The sequence below is a fragment of the Sander vitreus genome, chromosome 21 (genome assembly GCF_031162955.1).
Source record: "Sander vitreus isolate 19-12246 chromosome 21, sanVit1, whole genome shotgun sequence".
In the NCBI taxonomy this organism is placed as follows: Eukaryota; Metazoa; Chordata; class Actinopteri; order Perciformes; family Percidae; genus Sander; species Sander vitreus.
The window spans coordinates 26,895,023-26,910,142 of NC_135875.1; the positions used below are offsets into that span (position 1 = coordinate 26,895,023).

Below are 15,120 nucleotides of genomic sequence, written 5' to 3' on the forward strand. Positions count from 1 at the left end.
CACACACACACACACACACACACACACACACACACACACCCCGCAAGTCCGACTGTCACTGCTCTGCTTTCCTCTCATATTGTTTTTGTTCACAGGAGAGGAAGTGCTCACACCTCCCTATTCACTTTACTGTGTGTGTGTGTGTGTGTGTGTGTGTGTGTGGGGGGAGGGAAATGAGTCTTCTGTGGGTTTCCTGTCTGCCAAAGGACTGATAAGGTGTTTATTGAGGCAGGATTTGCTGTTGCCTCTTTTTACTATCTTAACCCTTCATTTTCCTCTCTCTCACAATCTCATATGGCAGTGATGTAACTGCTTCAGCTGCTTCAAGTGTTGAAATATTTCATGGTGAAATTTATGTAATATATTATGGTCCTCTTGGCCTAAAAGAGACCTTAGAAGGTTCCTGTGTAAGTTTCAGTCTGCTGTCCAACTTTTGACTATTCTGACATTCTGTAACGCTTTGTGAAGTTATATTTGTGATTAACTTTCTCGTAGTACAGTAGCACAATCGTCAGTAGAGAGAAGGCCAGAGACTACTGTATGTAGTCCCGCCATGCCATTCTTTAGTATGTGGCCCAACAGGTATATTAGGTCTCCAACCTAACGTTAGTGAAAGTTTTGTAAACAAACTTTGTGATTGGGTCTTTTCAGTCTTTGTAGCTTTCACACAGACGACGAGGAGGCTTAAGGCTTCAGTCCCGCCTTAAACAGGCTGTGTGACAGGGGCTCTGGCTGGTCAGCACTAGCATTTCATCTTCTGCCTCTTCAAATGGAGGACAGGGAGGGAAAGTTTGGCAAGTTGCATCATCGTCTTTGTGATCTTGATCTTTTCAAAAGATGAAACCTGTCAAATTTAAGGTGGACAGATTATTTCTGTTTATTAAAATGCAGATTTGTTCGCAGTGTTCCTGGTAAGGGTTTGGGTCTGTGGTTGTTCTGGTTCAGTGTTGATGTGGCTTTCATCATGACAGGATGACCACATACACTCTAGGTGTGGCTCAGCAGAGTGTGTGTTTCTCTTTCTCTGCTGTAGCAGTGCTACTTAAAGGCAGAATGACTTCTGCAAATAATGATTGAATAAGGCTGTAATATACACAGGGGGTTGCATACGGTGTTACAAATTGTGTGGTCAGCAACACACACACACACACACACACACACACACACACACACACACACAGCCGCTCAGCCACCCTCTTTCTATCTCCTCTCTCAGCACTCCGTTCTCCTAAGTCTGTGTGTGACATGTGGTCTGTGATGACACATCGTCTTCCTACTAGAGATGCACCAATTGACCGGCCGGTGACCGGAATTGGCCGATTTTCACGTCATCGGCCATGACCGGCGACTTGCCGGTCAGACTGACATATGCCGATTTTATGCCGGTCAAATTCACTCGGGCGCCGCATGATTTACATCGCGCAACATCAGCATCACACGTGCACATGCAGGGTTTCCACTGTATGCATGTAGCAGCGGCGCACTGCCGCTCAATCAGCTGTTTATGAAATGTCATAAAGTCACTATTATACACTGATCTACTGAGAGATCAGTAGAGCTGTCTGCTCTACTGATCTCTCTCTCTCTCTCTCTCTCTCTCTCTCTCCCCTCTGAGGCTGAAAAAAAAACTGGAACATGAAAACCGCACTCACGCGGGTCCCGTGAAATATGACAGCTACAGTTTATTGGAAAATAGCGTTGGGCATACTGACTTTGATGAATTTACTGTTTATCAGATCCCAGATGAGACAAGAAGCTAACGTTAGCGAACACTGTGGTCCCTCTGCCTCTGACGCTGGCCGCTGCAGGAGACAAAAAAGAAAAAAGACAAAAAAGAGACGCTGTATTCCTCCGACACGCTGTATCAAAGTTACTGTTTAAAATGCTTTCCAGGTTAGTGGGGGTGCATACCGCTCAAAACCAACATTAAAAACGTAGGAATCTTCCCTCAGCGTTTAGTTTTGTTGCTAAACTGTATGTAAAATGAGTGGCGATGTTAAATCATCTGTTTCAGGTAACAGCACTCTAGGGTACCGTCTATTTGCTGGATTGTTCCGAGGTAACCATCGGTAACTAACGTTAGCAGATAAGCCTGTTGACAGCAACGGCAGTGTTCACATTTATGCACAATGACACATAAAGCAAACTTGCTAAAAAAGGAACTACACGCTGTTTTCAGGTAACGTTACTGTTGACGTTCAAACAGGCCTGTGTGTGTTTTGAGAAATATCTTTATACTGCATTAAGGCAATATTTATTTTTATTTGTTATTTATATATTATTTTATTGCCATTACCTGTTTTCATACATACAGAAATTTAGTTTGTTGTTAGTTTCACATTGTTTTGGATATTGGATGTGAAAAGAAGGAAATGGTTCTTCCATAACATTGCACTTTAGATGTGTGTTATTTCCCACCCCAGAAGTCATTTATATAGTTCTATTTTATAGCGATCGATTATCTATTCAAAAAATATTCTATGTTCTATGCGAAATGTAAAGTTTTCTATTAAAGAAAAGATAGATTTTTGTGTGTGCTGTAAAGTGGTTAGAAAAAATGAAAACGGAATCGGCTAAAATTGGTATTGGCCAGCTATATATATATATATATATATATATATATATATATATATATATATATATATATATATATATATATAAAATAAGCTCAGGTCATTGATTCACAGCATTGCCCACAATGTCCTACATTTTTTTATATGTTGTCATACCACTGACTCCTAGTGCCGAGCAGTGATGGTAATAACGGCGTTATAAATAATGGTGTTACTAACGGCGTTACTTTTTTTCAGTAACGATAATCTAATTGATTACTCTTCCCATATATTCCTTAATAACGCCGTTACCGTTACTGCCAAAAAGTGCGGCGCATTACTATATTTGAAGCTGTTCTTTTCATCAGACCAACTAGATGCTGACGATTGGCTGAAGTTGAGTAAAATGTCATGGTTAGCCAATCAGAGGTAGAGTTGGGCGGGTGTTCGAAAGCACGCATAGTTGTTCACAACGAACAACACAAGCGAGTCAGTCAACGAGAGAGAGACAGGTATGGCGTTATGAAATCAAGGAGAGGGTTAACTTCTCCTGCTCCAGATGTTCCACCGTGGTCAGAAAGAACAGGGGAGACTCTTTGGTTCTCTCACTATGTCTCTAGAGTCACTAATCGCCGTCACTCTCTCACTTCTCCCTCGCTCTATCACACACACACACACACACACACACACACACACACACACACGCCAGCTCGACGCACACACCAGCGCACAAGTATAAACATCAGGCCACTTACGTTATTTGCACTACAAAGAGTGTATATATTTGTTATTTATTTTTGGTATAGTGTTAACAAGCATCATTTCATTTTGCCCAGTTGAGGCCTGTTGAGGTGTTGTGTTATTTGTATTGATCCACTATATAAACATAATATCTACAAACATGGCATTTGATTGGAGGCTAGTCTCACTTTGTCCCACAGCAACATTAAAATACTTTAGATTTGTGTACATTGTTTCTGTTAATAATGTATTGTATTAAGTGTCCATTTCATTATAATATTCAGATGAATCATAAATAATTGAACATGCACATGTATTTTAAGTTCCATTAAAGAGGGGTAGGTGGAGGTGGGGTCACATTTGAGCATTTAAAAATGTACTTGAAAGTAACGCAATAGTTACTTTCTGAAGTAACTAGTTACTTTCATAATTTGTAACTGAATAACTAATTTAGTTACTAGCTACTTCTTCCAAAAAGTAACTGTAACTAATTACTTTTTAAAAGTAACTTGCCCAACACTGGTGCCGAGTAAGGTGTTCCTGCATGTTGGTAGTAATACTGCAATACCTGACTTCCAATAGCAGTTTCATGCCATTTTGGTCCTACCGAGCTTTGCTTCATCTTTTGAATTGAGAAAAACCAAACCACTGTTTCAACTTGGGTTTAGGCAGATGTTTTGCATATCTCTGGTTGTTTTCCGTTGTGTGTGTGCAAATGCTCATAAACAAATGAATTTGAATGTGTTGTTTCAGCACTTTCAACCACAGTTATACAAACAACCATATTGATTCTAAAGTCAACATGCAGTACTGTATTTTATACCACTACTTTGTTGTAGGCCTAGGTAGGCATGGATGCATTAGTGGCTCTTTGCTAATATAGCTGATCAGGTGCTTGTTTTGGCCCATTAGTCACACCTGACAGTCAGCGTCTGCGTGCATACACTGTGCCATTAGTGGAGCTTATAAAGCTGATAGTGGCTGTGTTTATCTAGCCTAGTTATTTGCCTGACTGCTGTGTGTGTACTGTGCCTTTGAAGGGCATCTTCAGGCTTGCCCTCACTGACACAATATTTTTTTATTACACTGATCATCGCCGACATGACTCCATTACTGAAACGGAATGCCAGCATTACATAACAGCAGAGGAAATAATGTAGCAACGCTGTGACGTGACTTCTTGGCACACATGTCTTTACATCCGCCATCTAACATCACAACACACAGTAGATCATTACTGCTTTCGGTTAAAGTATCTTTTCTTCTTGGTTGGGAAAATGGGTCATTTAAAAAAATGTTTGATTAGCAGCATTATCATCATTCTTCCTGCTGGGCATCATCAATCATTGGCAGCTTGTTCTTGGTGTTGGTGTTTTGATTCGTTGGCATGAACATTGTCAACAACCAATGGGTGCTCTCCCTCCAACACCAAACAGGAAACAGCAAGCGGCGAGAGCCAGTGTTGTTTATGGCTGCTATGGCGCCGCGGTATGCTAAACGCTAAAGAGGGAAAGTTGACCATTTTCAACCCTTCTGAAGCACTGATAAACACAGACCTCCGGGTAATGGAGACATTCATCTACATGTACGGCAGAACAGAACATCTGTTAACTTTCCCTAGCTCCAGCTAACGCTAACGGTCGCTAGCTAGCTTGGTTACATTTTTCAAAACAAACGCAGTTGTAATCTTGCAATTAGTGATCCTGTAAGATCCCCAGTCTTTACATATGATGACAGTCAGTTAGATGTGAGATGATTGTCTTTAGATGTGAGATGGTGTCAGACTTTAGTCTTTTCAAAGTCTGTTCAGAGTCTTCTAGTGGATGGTAGGCATACGTCTGTTTCTCTCTGCCATGTTTTTTACATAGAGAGCATAAGGTTAGTTACAATAGCTGACATTAGCTAACGTTAGCGCTTGTTCCAGCGGCCCTCTGCATAACGTCAGTTAAGTAAACTTTAACCAGCCCCGTTCTGTGTGAGAAAACAGCAGGGAGAAACAGACTTAGCATACTTGCTGTTTTGAGAGTCCCAGGTGAACTCATGGTAGACATTACCGTATGCTAGCCGTGTGGTGATGCCCGGCTTCGGAGCAGTGGGCTGTGGGTTCAGAAGACTGACATTCTCTCCAGATTACATGTAAATCCGCTCTCCTCCCCTCGAACCTCTTATTAAGAAACACATCAGAATGCAAAAATTATCAACATTACACACACATCAAAAATTCATAACTGTGTTCAGAGGGAGAGGAACAGGGAGAGATGGTTTTAAAGAGTGTAAGCCCTCCTGATCTTTGCAGTGCGTGTGTGCGGTTGCATCTCTGATCCAGATATTACATCATCTCTCTCTCTCTCTCTCTCCCAGGGAGCGCTGAGCACTGTGTGAACTCATTAAAGACATTCACTGCAGACTCCCATCAAAGACACAAAGTGAATTCCAATGACCAGATGACACCCAAGGGCAGAGGGAGAGAGTGTGTGAAAGTGAACAAAGGGAAGGAAAGAGCATAGAGGAGATAGTCAGCCATGCTGCATCATACCGTTGGAAATGAAAATGAAAGAAAGGATCTAGGATGCATATAAAAAAATATTAAACTCTTAATGCAAATGTTCATTAGTTTAAAAGGCGTGGAAACTCTCCAGTCACTTCTCCGTCAGCTTCGCAAAACTTATGCTGAATTGTGTATTTTACAAATATGAGTTGTGCTTTATGTGGTTGACATTGGAAGGTGATGGCATGTGGCTATGAGTCGCTCATCACACAGTCTTCAAATGTAAACATCAGAGTGAACACAGAGGAAAAGATGAAGATCACTATCAGCTATGACCTATGGCTATGATCCTGACTACATGGACAGGCAAGACCATCTCTGTGTCCATCTCCATCTCTCCATCAGAGGGGGCTACTGAGGCAAGCGTGGAGGAATTGAACACCGATTTTGACTTTTCTGCCGGGCATCCTGCTAGCCAGTGTGCAGGCGTCGGACGGTGACCTGGGTGGCCTCTGTGCCTGTGTCTGTTTCCAGCTGGATGTTGGGAGCTGTGGCGTCCTTTCCCTGAGACTTGGCTGGATCCTGGAGTGCCGGTGCCATTCAACCGGGTGACTCTTCTTCTGTGTGCCGACCTGACGGCCACATTCTGCTTTATGACGAATCATGCACAAGATCAAGGAGCTGATGGGAATACATTTCACTGGAATTGTACCTCGTACTATTCCATGGGACAAATAAAATTGATTGATTGATCATTAGGGTTTCTTTCATATGACATGTTGCTGTCAGTTGCTGTAAATGTTCAAAAGTTGGCAGTAAATAGTCTTTAGCATTATTTGCCAAATTGTGAGGGTCTTTTAAAGGAAAACCATCTTGGCAGGTTCACATAGCCAGAAGGGGGGATTTTTCTTTATCTGAATCGAGGGTCTAAGGATCGAGGGCGTATGCTGTACAAATTATATAACCCCTTGAGGAAAATTTGTGATATTGGGCTGTATAAATCAAATTGACTTGATTGATTCACTGCTGATATATAAACAGACAAGCAAGTTGGGTGGAAGTTCTAGAACAATGGAATGTAGCACAATATATGATGCACACATTTAGTGTTGGGTCATTTGGAAATCTAAACCTTTGTCTTTGGCATCTTAAGGTTTATTAGGTCATTAGGTCACACGTTACAAATCAATGTGCAGGAACGCTTTGAGAAATATTGTATTCACAGGATTTTTGCACCATTGGGATTTGTGGGGTATTTATTTGACTGGATTAAGAAAAACTGACATTTGGTATTTCATCTTGCCAATAGAATTTACACAAAATGTACTATATATATATATATATATATATATATATATATATATATATATATATATATATATATATACTATAGTCATATCTTAGCATTCCCATATCAAATATTCCATATGCTATGATCCAAGATTGAATCCATACAGCCCATTTTGACATACATGGATTGCCCATTGGAAACCATGGAGGTTAGAACGTGGAGGTCATTCCTGCTTTAAATGGAGACACGCTGCTGAACTAAATGACAGGCCACATGATGGTGTGTCTGTCTGCCACCTCTGTAGCAAAGGCAAATGGTGCAGAGCCAGCATTAAAACTAATGGGACACTCTTCTAGCTGACACACACACACACACACACACACACACGCGCACGTGCACGCACACGCACCCACACACACTGTGATCTGGCTGAGTGCCCGTATACACACCAACATTATCTGGCTGAGCTCTTCTGTCCTCTGTCTTAATTTCAGAGCAAGAGAGACCCAGACAGATCTTGTTTATGTTGAGAACTTAGGGTTTTATCTTATCCGTGTGTGTGTATTGTATTTTTTTTTTTCTTTTTCAGAAATGAATTCCTGAGGAGGTTTTATCTATAGCTGCTGCCAGCAGGGAGGATTTGATGCGAGTATCCCTGAAGAGATGCTATAAATAGCTTCCCAAAACCTGCTGGTCCTGATGATTTGTGCTACATAAGCTTGTATCATTTGTCACCGTTTGTCAGTTTCTACTCAGTTTCCCGCAGATAATCATTGGCAAATTACAGCTGAGATAAACTGATGAAGTGCTTCATGTCATATCAGATGGCTTTTTGACAGCAACTTTGTTATTAAATCTGATAAATGTGCTGTACACTGATCAGATTACAGGCCAAACAGCAGATAGGCAGGGGTCAGTGTTGCAGTTGATAGAGGTGATGTAAAGGGAAAGTCAGTGATATAGAAGACAACAGACTGAGAATAAAAGTAAGTGTAATATCTTTGTTTGACTTCTCTTTACTGGCTGCAGACGACTCACGTCCTGCTACGTTACCTAGCAACAATGGCCCACTTTGTAAAATGAAATACAACACACACACACACACACACACAATCATAAATAGATATCAGCATGCATCTTGTTATCTGGTCACTGTAGTGGCTCTGTTCATGATGACAGGAGAACAAAAGAGTGTGTGTGTGTGTGTGTCATCACATGCAGCTCTCTCCTTTGAAAGCCGTGTCTCTAAACTGTGTTCACCATTGTAATGCATCTATAACCCAGCTTGTCTTGCACTCCGTTGCTGTGGAGTACATCTACATCCACAGACCTACTGGAACAGTCTGGGGCTTGTGTTTTGCTCATGGGCTTGTTAACCAGCCAGAGAGTACTGTAAACCAGTCAACTGTTTGAAATGTAGTTTTGGAGGAAATTGGGTCAATAAAAATTCCAGCCCCCCCCTTTCTCTCGTTCTCTCCCCTAAGCAGATGGAGCTGGTCTAGTGTAATCTCCTGCCTCCTGTGGATCTGTGTGTGCATGTGTAATTATAGCGTACCTTTATGGCAGCAAGGGCTGCAGAAAAAAAACTGTTGTCTCCCTACACAGAAGCAGTTCAGGCCTCTCACTCTGACACACCATAGGAACAGAACACTTAAATTCAGATTTTTAGAGGCTTCCATGTTTTGATGCCAGTGTAGAAAATAAGCTTCAGGAGATGGAGACTGAGATAGAGAGTGCATCATACTTGTCTTACGTACCACAGCACCACTACCACTGCACACATGTATTCTACACATGTAGCGTTCTGCTGAAATGGTCAAAATGGTTGTGGTTTTGTTGTATGTATCATCAGTGTAGCAGATGGACTGCAGTATATTCCTGCACAACTGCGTGTGTGTGTGCGTGTGCACTGTTAGAGTAGCAAGACTGTAAATCTGCTGAGCGATGAACAGATTAACCAGAGCTGGTTTATGGTCAGCTTATGAGTTCAAAGGTGATGGTTTGTGTGTGTGTGTGTGTGTGTGTGTGTGTGTGTGTTTGTGTGTGCTTGTGTTACTATATTCGTGGGGTCCAAAAACTGGGGAATACAGTATACTTGTGGGGTCTGCACAGCTTTGTGGGGCCAAAATCCTGGACCCCACAAGGTTAAAGGGCTGTTTGAGGGTTAAGACTTGGTTTTAGGATTAGGGTTAGAATGAGGTTCTGGTTAGGGTGAGGGTAAGGGTTAAGGTTAGGCATTTAGTTGGGATGGTTAAGGTTAGGGTAAGGGGCCAGGGAATGCATTATGTCAATGACGGGTCCCCACAAAGATAGTGAAACAAGTGTGTGTGTGTGTGTGTGTGTGTGAGAGAGAGAGAGAGAGAGAGGGATCAGAAGCGGGGTAGTCTCCTCGCATAGTCTCACCTATCTCCACAGCGCTAGTATGATCTGGCTAGACTGCTTATCATTCTGGGACAGGGGGGAAACACTCTGGCTCGTTTGCATTTATTTAAACCAATCACAATCGTCTTAGGCGGGGCTAAGCTGCGGATGCAACGACGGTGCCCTTGCAAAAGAGATAGCTGAAATAGCGAAAGGGGAGGAGAATGCCTGACATCACGCGCCTAGTACTGTGCATTTGATAAACCGGACTAGCAGCAGGGCAGCCAGCTCTATTTCAAACCATACACTGCAGTCATCTAAATACTTGTCTTACCCTTTTTCTATTTGTTCATTATTACGTGGTATTCAATCATGTGTGTTAAGGGCAAATTGTTAATTTCACCGTGGCTTGGTAACTTTGTCAAAGAAGACTTCCCGAGTGTAATAGTCCCATTTCATTCAATATTTTATACTATCTTCCTTCTGTAGTCAAAAGCTACAAATATATGTTTTTCAATTGATCATAGATAGTTGGCAGTGTTTATAAAAAGGCCCATAGTGGGAGGGCTTCTCTGAACTTATTAGGTAATAGGGTTTTGTACGTGTGGCCAAGATCTTCAGGAGGTAAATCAATCAGTAATAAAATCAATAATCAAATCCAGTGTCTTTGACATTAGTCATCCCACTTTCTCACAAAAGAAGCAATACTTTGGCAAGACCAGTGCTGATCCACACACCCTCCAGCAAGGCTACTGGGACCCAGTTAGTTTGGATTTCTGCTTACGACTCTTTACTGTTTTTCCAATACTGCCTCATATAATCTGTTGAGTGTCATGAGGTGATGCCCTTGTACAAATGGCCTATAATTCCTATAATTTACTAATCTTAGCATCAAAACATATTTAAGTAATTATTGATGACTTTTTGGGACCTTCGATCTCTCTTTTCTTTTTCTTTTTTTCTAAAGGCCAGAAATTTGATTGCCACAAATTCTGGAAGTTCAAAAATGTACAATTAAATACAATTCTACAGAAGGAAGTGTTTGCCTATATCTTTGATCATATGATACTGGTGTGAAGTATGAATAATAAGATGGCTAGCTAAGGAGCCTGACCTCTCTATGGAACTTCCATTTACATCGGATCTCGGAAGCCGTAGCTGGGAATGACGTCACACCCGAGATGAATGCGTTCCATTTACGAGTCTCATTTTTCATTGTCTGGTAAGCTCTAGCCAGGTTAGCCATCGTTAGCAATACCAGTTGATAACAACGCAATACGCTGTTATTTTGTGCATACAAACAGCATAACAACAAGTCCACAGATAGAAGTTGGACAGGACTGTGTGTACGAATTAAGTGAGCCACAAATAAGACAGAAGTGCTAATAACTGTATGTTACTACAGCTTTCACAACTGTATGTTGGATTTTGAACCGTGGTACTGCGAGGTGTTCCGAGTTCCGAGCTCGAAAATCTGAGGACATGGGGCGTGTTTCCGACTTTGACCTCAGAAAATCCAACTTCCGAGTAAAAAAGGAACACACTGTAACCCCTAAGCCATACCTTAATTGGGAAAGTAACCCATGGATTCTGTAATTGGAACATTTCTCACCGTGTTCAGACAGCTCAGAACTGAGCTGTAGGTATGTCACTTAAAGAGAAGTAGGTTGGATTACAGCAGTACACTGGTGGTTTTTACTGAACTGATAAGGTATGGTCCCTCCGCTTTGAGCCTGCTGTTGCTGGAAAGCAGCTCTGATGAGAGCGGTGAGACTGAACCAAGACAGTCATGTTGCTGTAAAACCACCAAAACAATGAGATGAAAGACCAGGGGAGCTGCAGATTTAGTGATAGTTCTCTGTGGGTTCATCACTACGAGCGACCCTTTTTACATTACATATAGTCATTTGATCCATGTTATATATAAAAGTATTAGTGCAGCTTGAAATACTGGGTCTTAATCACTGTCATTCATCAAACTGTACCAACGCAGTTGTGTAAACCTACTAGATCAATGTAATGATTCAGTTTCACACAGTGAACATTAGACAAATATAGCATATAAATATATAAATCATGCATGTTAACACTAGGTGGAAATTAGGTCTGAGTGTGGAAACTATGGTTTATTATATTTAGCATTTTTGCCCAGCCAGTTCTATGAAGATGGCTTTAGATAATGAGTTTAGAGTTTGATACTTTAATCTTTTCCTTTACTGATATGTTGTCGAAATACTGAGATATTAGTATAGTGTTAGGAATATGTGTGTGGAAGGACATGACTGTCAATAAAGCTGGATTGAACAGAGCAGAGGGGGAGGAGTGGGCGTGAGACAGCTTGTTATAAAGAGAGCTGAGAGGCAGGGAAATTGAAAGAGAGCAAGTCAAAGAGGGTGGTGAGTAAGAGAGAGAGGGGCTGCGTCACAGAGAGAGAGAGAGAGAGAGAGAGAGTGTGTGTGTGTGTGTGTGTGTGTGTGTGTGTGTGTGTCAGCCGGCCCTGCCTCTGTCCCTCCCTCTCTCTCCTTTCTACCCCTCCTTGCGTCACTAGCAGTTAAAATGTCGGCTGTGTAGCTTGTCCTCTGCTCTGCTTTCTCTCCCTCTTGGCCATCTGTCTTTTCTTACAAGAAGAAACCACTCTCTCTCTCTCTCTCTCTCTCTCTGCCTTTTTACCCTCGTCATCCTGTATTTTCTTTCTTCCTGCCTCTCCCCTGCTCGCTGGATCAAAGCTAGTTTTGTCAAGTGCTTTTCTTCAGAGCCATTGCTCCTTGGCATTGCTTGGAGCCGGAGGAGAGAGGTAATGTTACAGTTTTATATCATCTGCTGTCGCTCAAATCGCTGCTGTTTTTCATCTGAAATCCAGAGTTGAGTTTGATCCATGAGGCTGAAGTAACAAACTGTTCTAATCTGTTCTGTCCTGTCTGTGTGTGTGTGTGTGTGTGTGTGTGTGTGTGTGTGTGGCCTGTAACAGTCCCTAAAGATGCTGTTAGCATTATAATCTAGCTGCGTCGTCTATGCCTCCTTACTACATACCTACTAATGTTGTGGTCTATACCACAGCTTCGTCAAATGTGATAATTTGTCGTGTTCGTTGTAGAGCAGATGGTGTCGTTGGAGCAGTTCCAGAATTTTATTTTATGGATTTAAGACCTCAAAAAGTATAATAGTGCTAGTTGATTCCAGTTTAGTGTGCCTAAACTCCGTTTTATATCTCTGTCTATGATGCAGACTTTTCTATTACCCTGTGCAACCTAATCTACCTCAAATTGTGATCTGGAATCACTGCACTTGTGATTGATGAGTAGGAGGCACCTACTGTATATCTTTCTGTCTGAAAAGGGGACTCCAAATTATTGCTGATTAAATTATGGATTAATGACTATTTCATTGCCAGAAAATCTATTTCCAACTATTTCGACAACTGATTTTTTTTCATCTATCATTAATCTTTCAAGTCACGTATTAAGCAGAAATGCCAAACATTCTCTGGTTCCAGCCTCCCAAATGTTTTGCCACAATGTACAGTAAATAGAATCCATTTAAGTTTTGAAGAGTTGGTCGGACAGAAACAGCAAGATGTCACCATGGGTTCTGCGAAGCTGTGATGGCCATGTTTCAACTTTGTCAGACATTTTCTATAATAATTAATTGAATAATTGTAAAGAAAAAAGACAGATTAATTCATACTGAAAATCATTAGTTGCAGCCCTACTTCAAATGATCATTAGCAACAATCACAGCATCAATCGAACAGCCGTCTACAGCAGACCTATGTCACTCTATAACAGGAATTCAGCCCATTCTTAATTATGACATATAATATATATAATAGCACGGCAGTTGTGGAGAGGGAAAGAATGTAGTTCTCGTGTAGCAATACGGTATGATTTAAAAATGATTTAATCTAAAATTCCAGCCCACAACTGTTCTGTTGCTCCCCCTGTCCTTCTGGCTACTGTAGCTCCGCAGCTCTCTGCTTTCACCTGTTTCAACTGCTGGTTCTTTCCAATGCATCTCCTTTGCTTTATTACATAAGCTACATATTGCTTATTTTGTAGCAATGGCAATCCTTTTTTCTTGTTGCCCTTGTTGCCCGGTGGATGCTCTCCACCATAAATGATCGATGCGCTGGTGTTTCTCTTTGCCAAACCGACCACTAGCCAAGAGCAAAACTCTGACCCTGCATCTGTGATAAGCCAGGTACTTTAAATAGGCCTACCTGGTTATGGGAGCAGACACCCTATACTGATCGATTAACCACCCACTGCCATTTTTCTCAAAATAAGCTTTTTTTTAGTAACCGTTTGATTACACACATAACAATGACATCTAGATCCACGTGGGTGTTCTGCCTGCACCAGTTAATCATATGGCTTTCCTAATAATGTACTCAAGCTCTTTCTATCCATCCTGGGCGTCTGGGTGAGCACCCAGTACACCCTGATGGTAGATTGCATGTCAGATGACACGTAGCAGCAGAGAAAAAGCTTCCCATCTCTCTCCTAATTTGTAATTTGTTATGTTTATAAGATGTACAATCAGGATGATTTACGTATAAAACTATCTGACTCTGTAGGTCTTGCGCTCCCTCTCTCTCTGACCTTCATAGGATAATGCCCCCCCCCCCGGATGACAAAGTGTGTGTGTGTGTGTGTGTGTGTGTGTGTGTGTGTGTGTGTGTGTGTGTGTGTGAGAGAGTTAGTGATGCATGAGCTCCATCATCACCTCTTCATCTCCTTTACATTCTGCTGCACTTTTCCTTATCAATTATTCAACACACAATCCAGTCTGCAACACACACACACACACACACACACACACACACACACACACACACACACACACACACACAGGACAGCAGAGGATGTGTTGTGTGTTCATGGAGACTTATCTGCTTTCTCAGAATGGCATTTCCTAAGGACTGTCCTCTTCAGATGTTATTCCTGCCTTGGAGCTTATGTGTAAATATGTTTTGTCCTTGGTTCTCTATAAAGACATAAGTGAGTCTTTGTTTTTTATGGGTCCACTGGTTTTAATGTGTGCTGTGTGTTGACAGTAAGTGAATGTGTCTCTTCTCTGCTCATCCACTCTCCTGCTGCCTGTCTGGAAATACGCAGTGACAGAATGCTTTTTCCTGGCACACTGGCAGATGTGACCCAATTGCGGTTGAGTGTGTGTGCGTGTATGTGTACTGTGGACAAGTCATTTTAGAGGGGATGGAGTAACCGTCATGTCCTTTCAATTTGAGAGAGAGAGGAATGAGAGCAGGGATCCACAGATGGCAGCCATGCTCTGTGTTTAAAAATGTTGATTTTAGAAGTTAAAAATTAAACCTCCTAAATCCAGGAATGAGAAGACTCCTATTTCCACCTATCCTGACATTTCTGTGAGCCTAGATGAATCCAGTGCAGGTCTGCCTAATATCAGCTTCACTCAACACAATTAACATTTATGTATGTAAAATCACTTCCTGCTGTGCTACTATTTGTAGTCTTTTTTTGTATTCTTTCTTTAGCTGACACTGAAACTGAAAGTTGGCAAAAAGGTGGTTTTCACAATGTTAGTCCTAATTCGGTTGATGAATTATTCTTTACAAATTTAACAATAACCCATCAAGACCAATTTGTTTCTAAAGATAGAAATTAGAAGACTAAGAATCAAAGCTCTTACTGCTAGGTGTGAGTTAAGGG

The 15,120-nt window shown here is 41.5% G+C and overlaps 1 protein-coding gene across 4 annotated transcripts in view; it reads left to right on the plus strand.

Moving 5' to 3' along the window:
* The window catches only part of jmjd1cb (jumonji domain containing 1Cb), a 140,696-nt gene that overhangs the window by 66,569 nt on the left and 59,007 nt on the right, over window positions 1–15,120 (plus strand). The window contains exon 1 of one of the 4 annotated variants that reach the window (XM_078279521.1): window positions 11,990–12,227. The exons of the other annotated variants lie outside the window; for them this stretch is intronic. The gene's annotated coding sequence lies outside the window, so the exon portion shown is untranslated. Of the gene's footprint in view, window positions 1–11,989; window positions 12,228–15,120 lie in introns of those variants that run through there. 4 annotated transcript variants of the gene reach the window in all.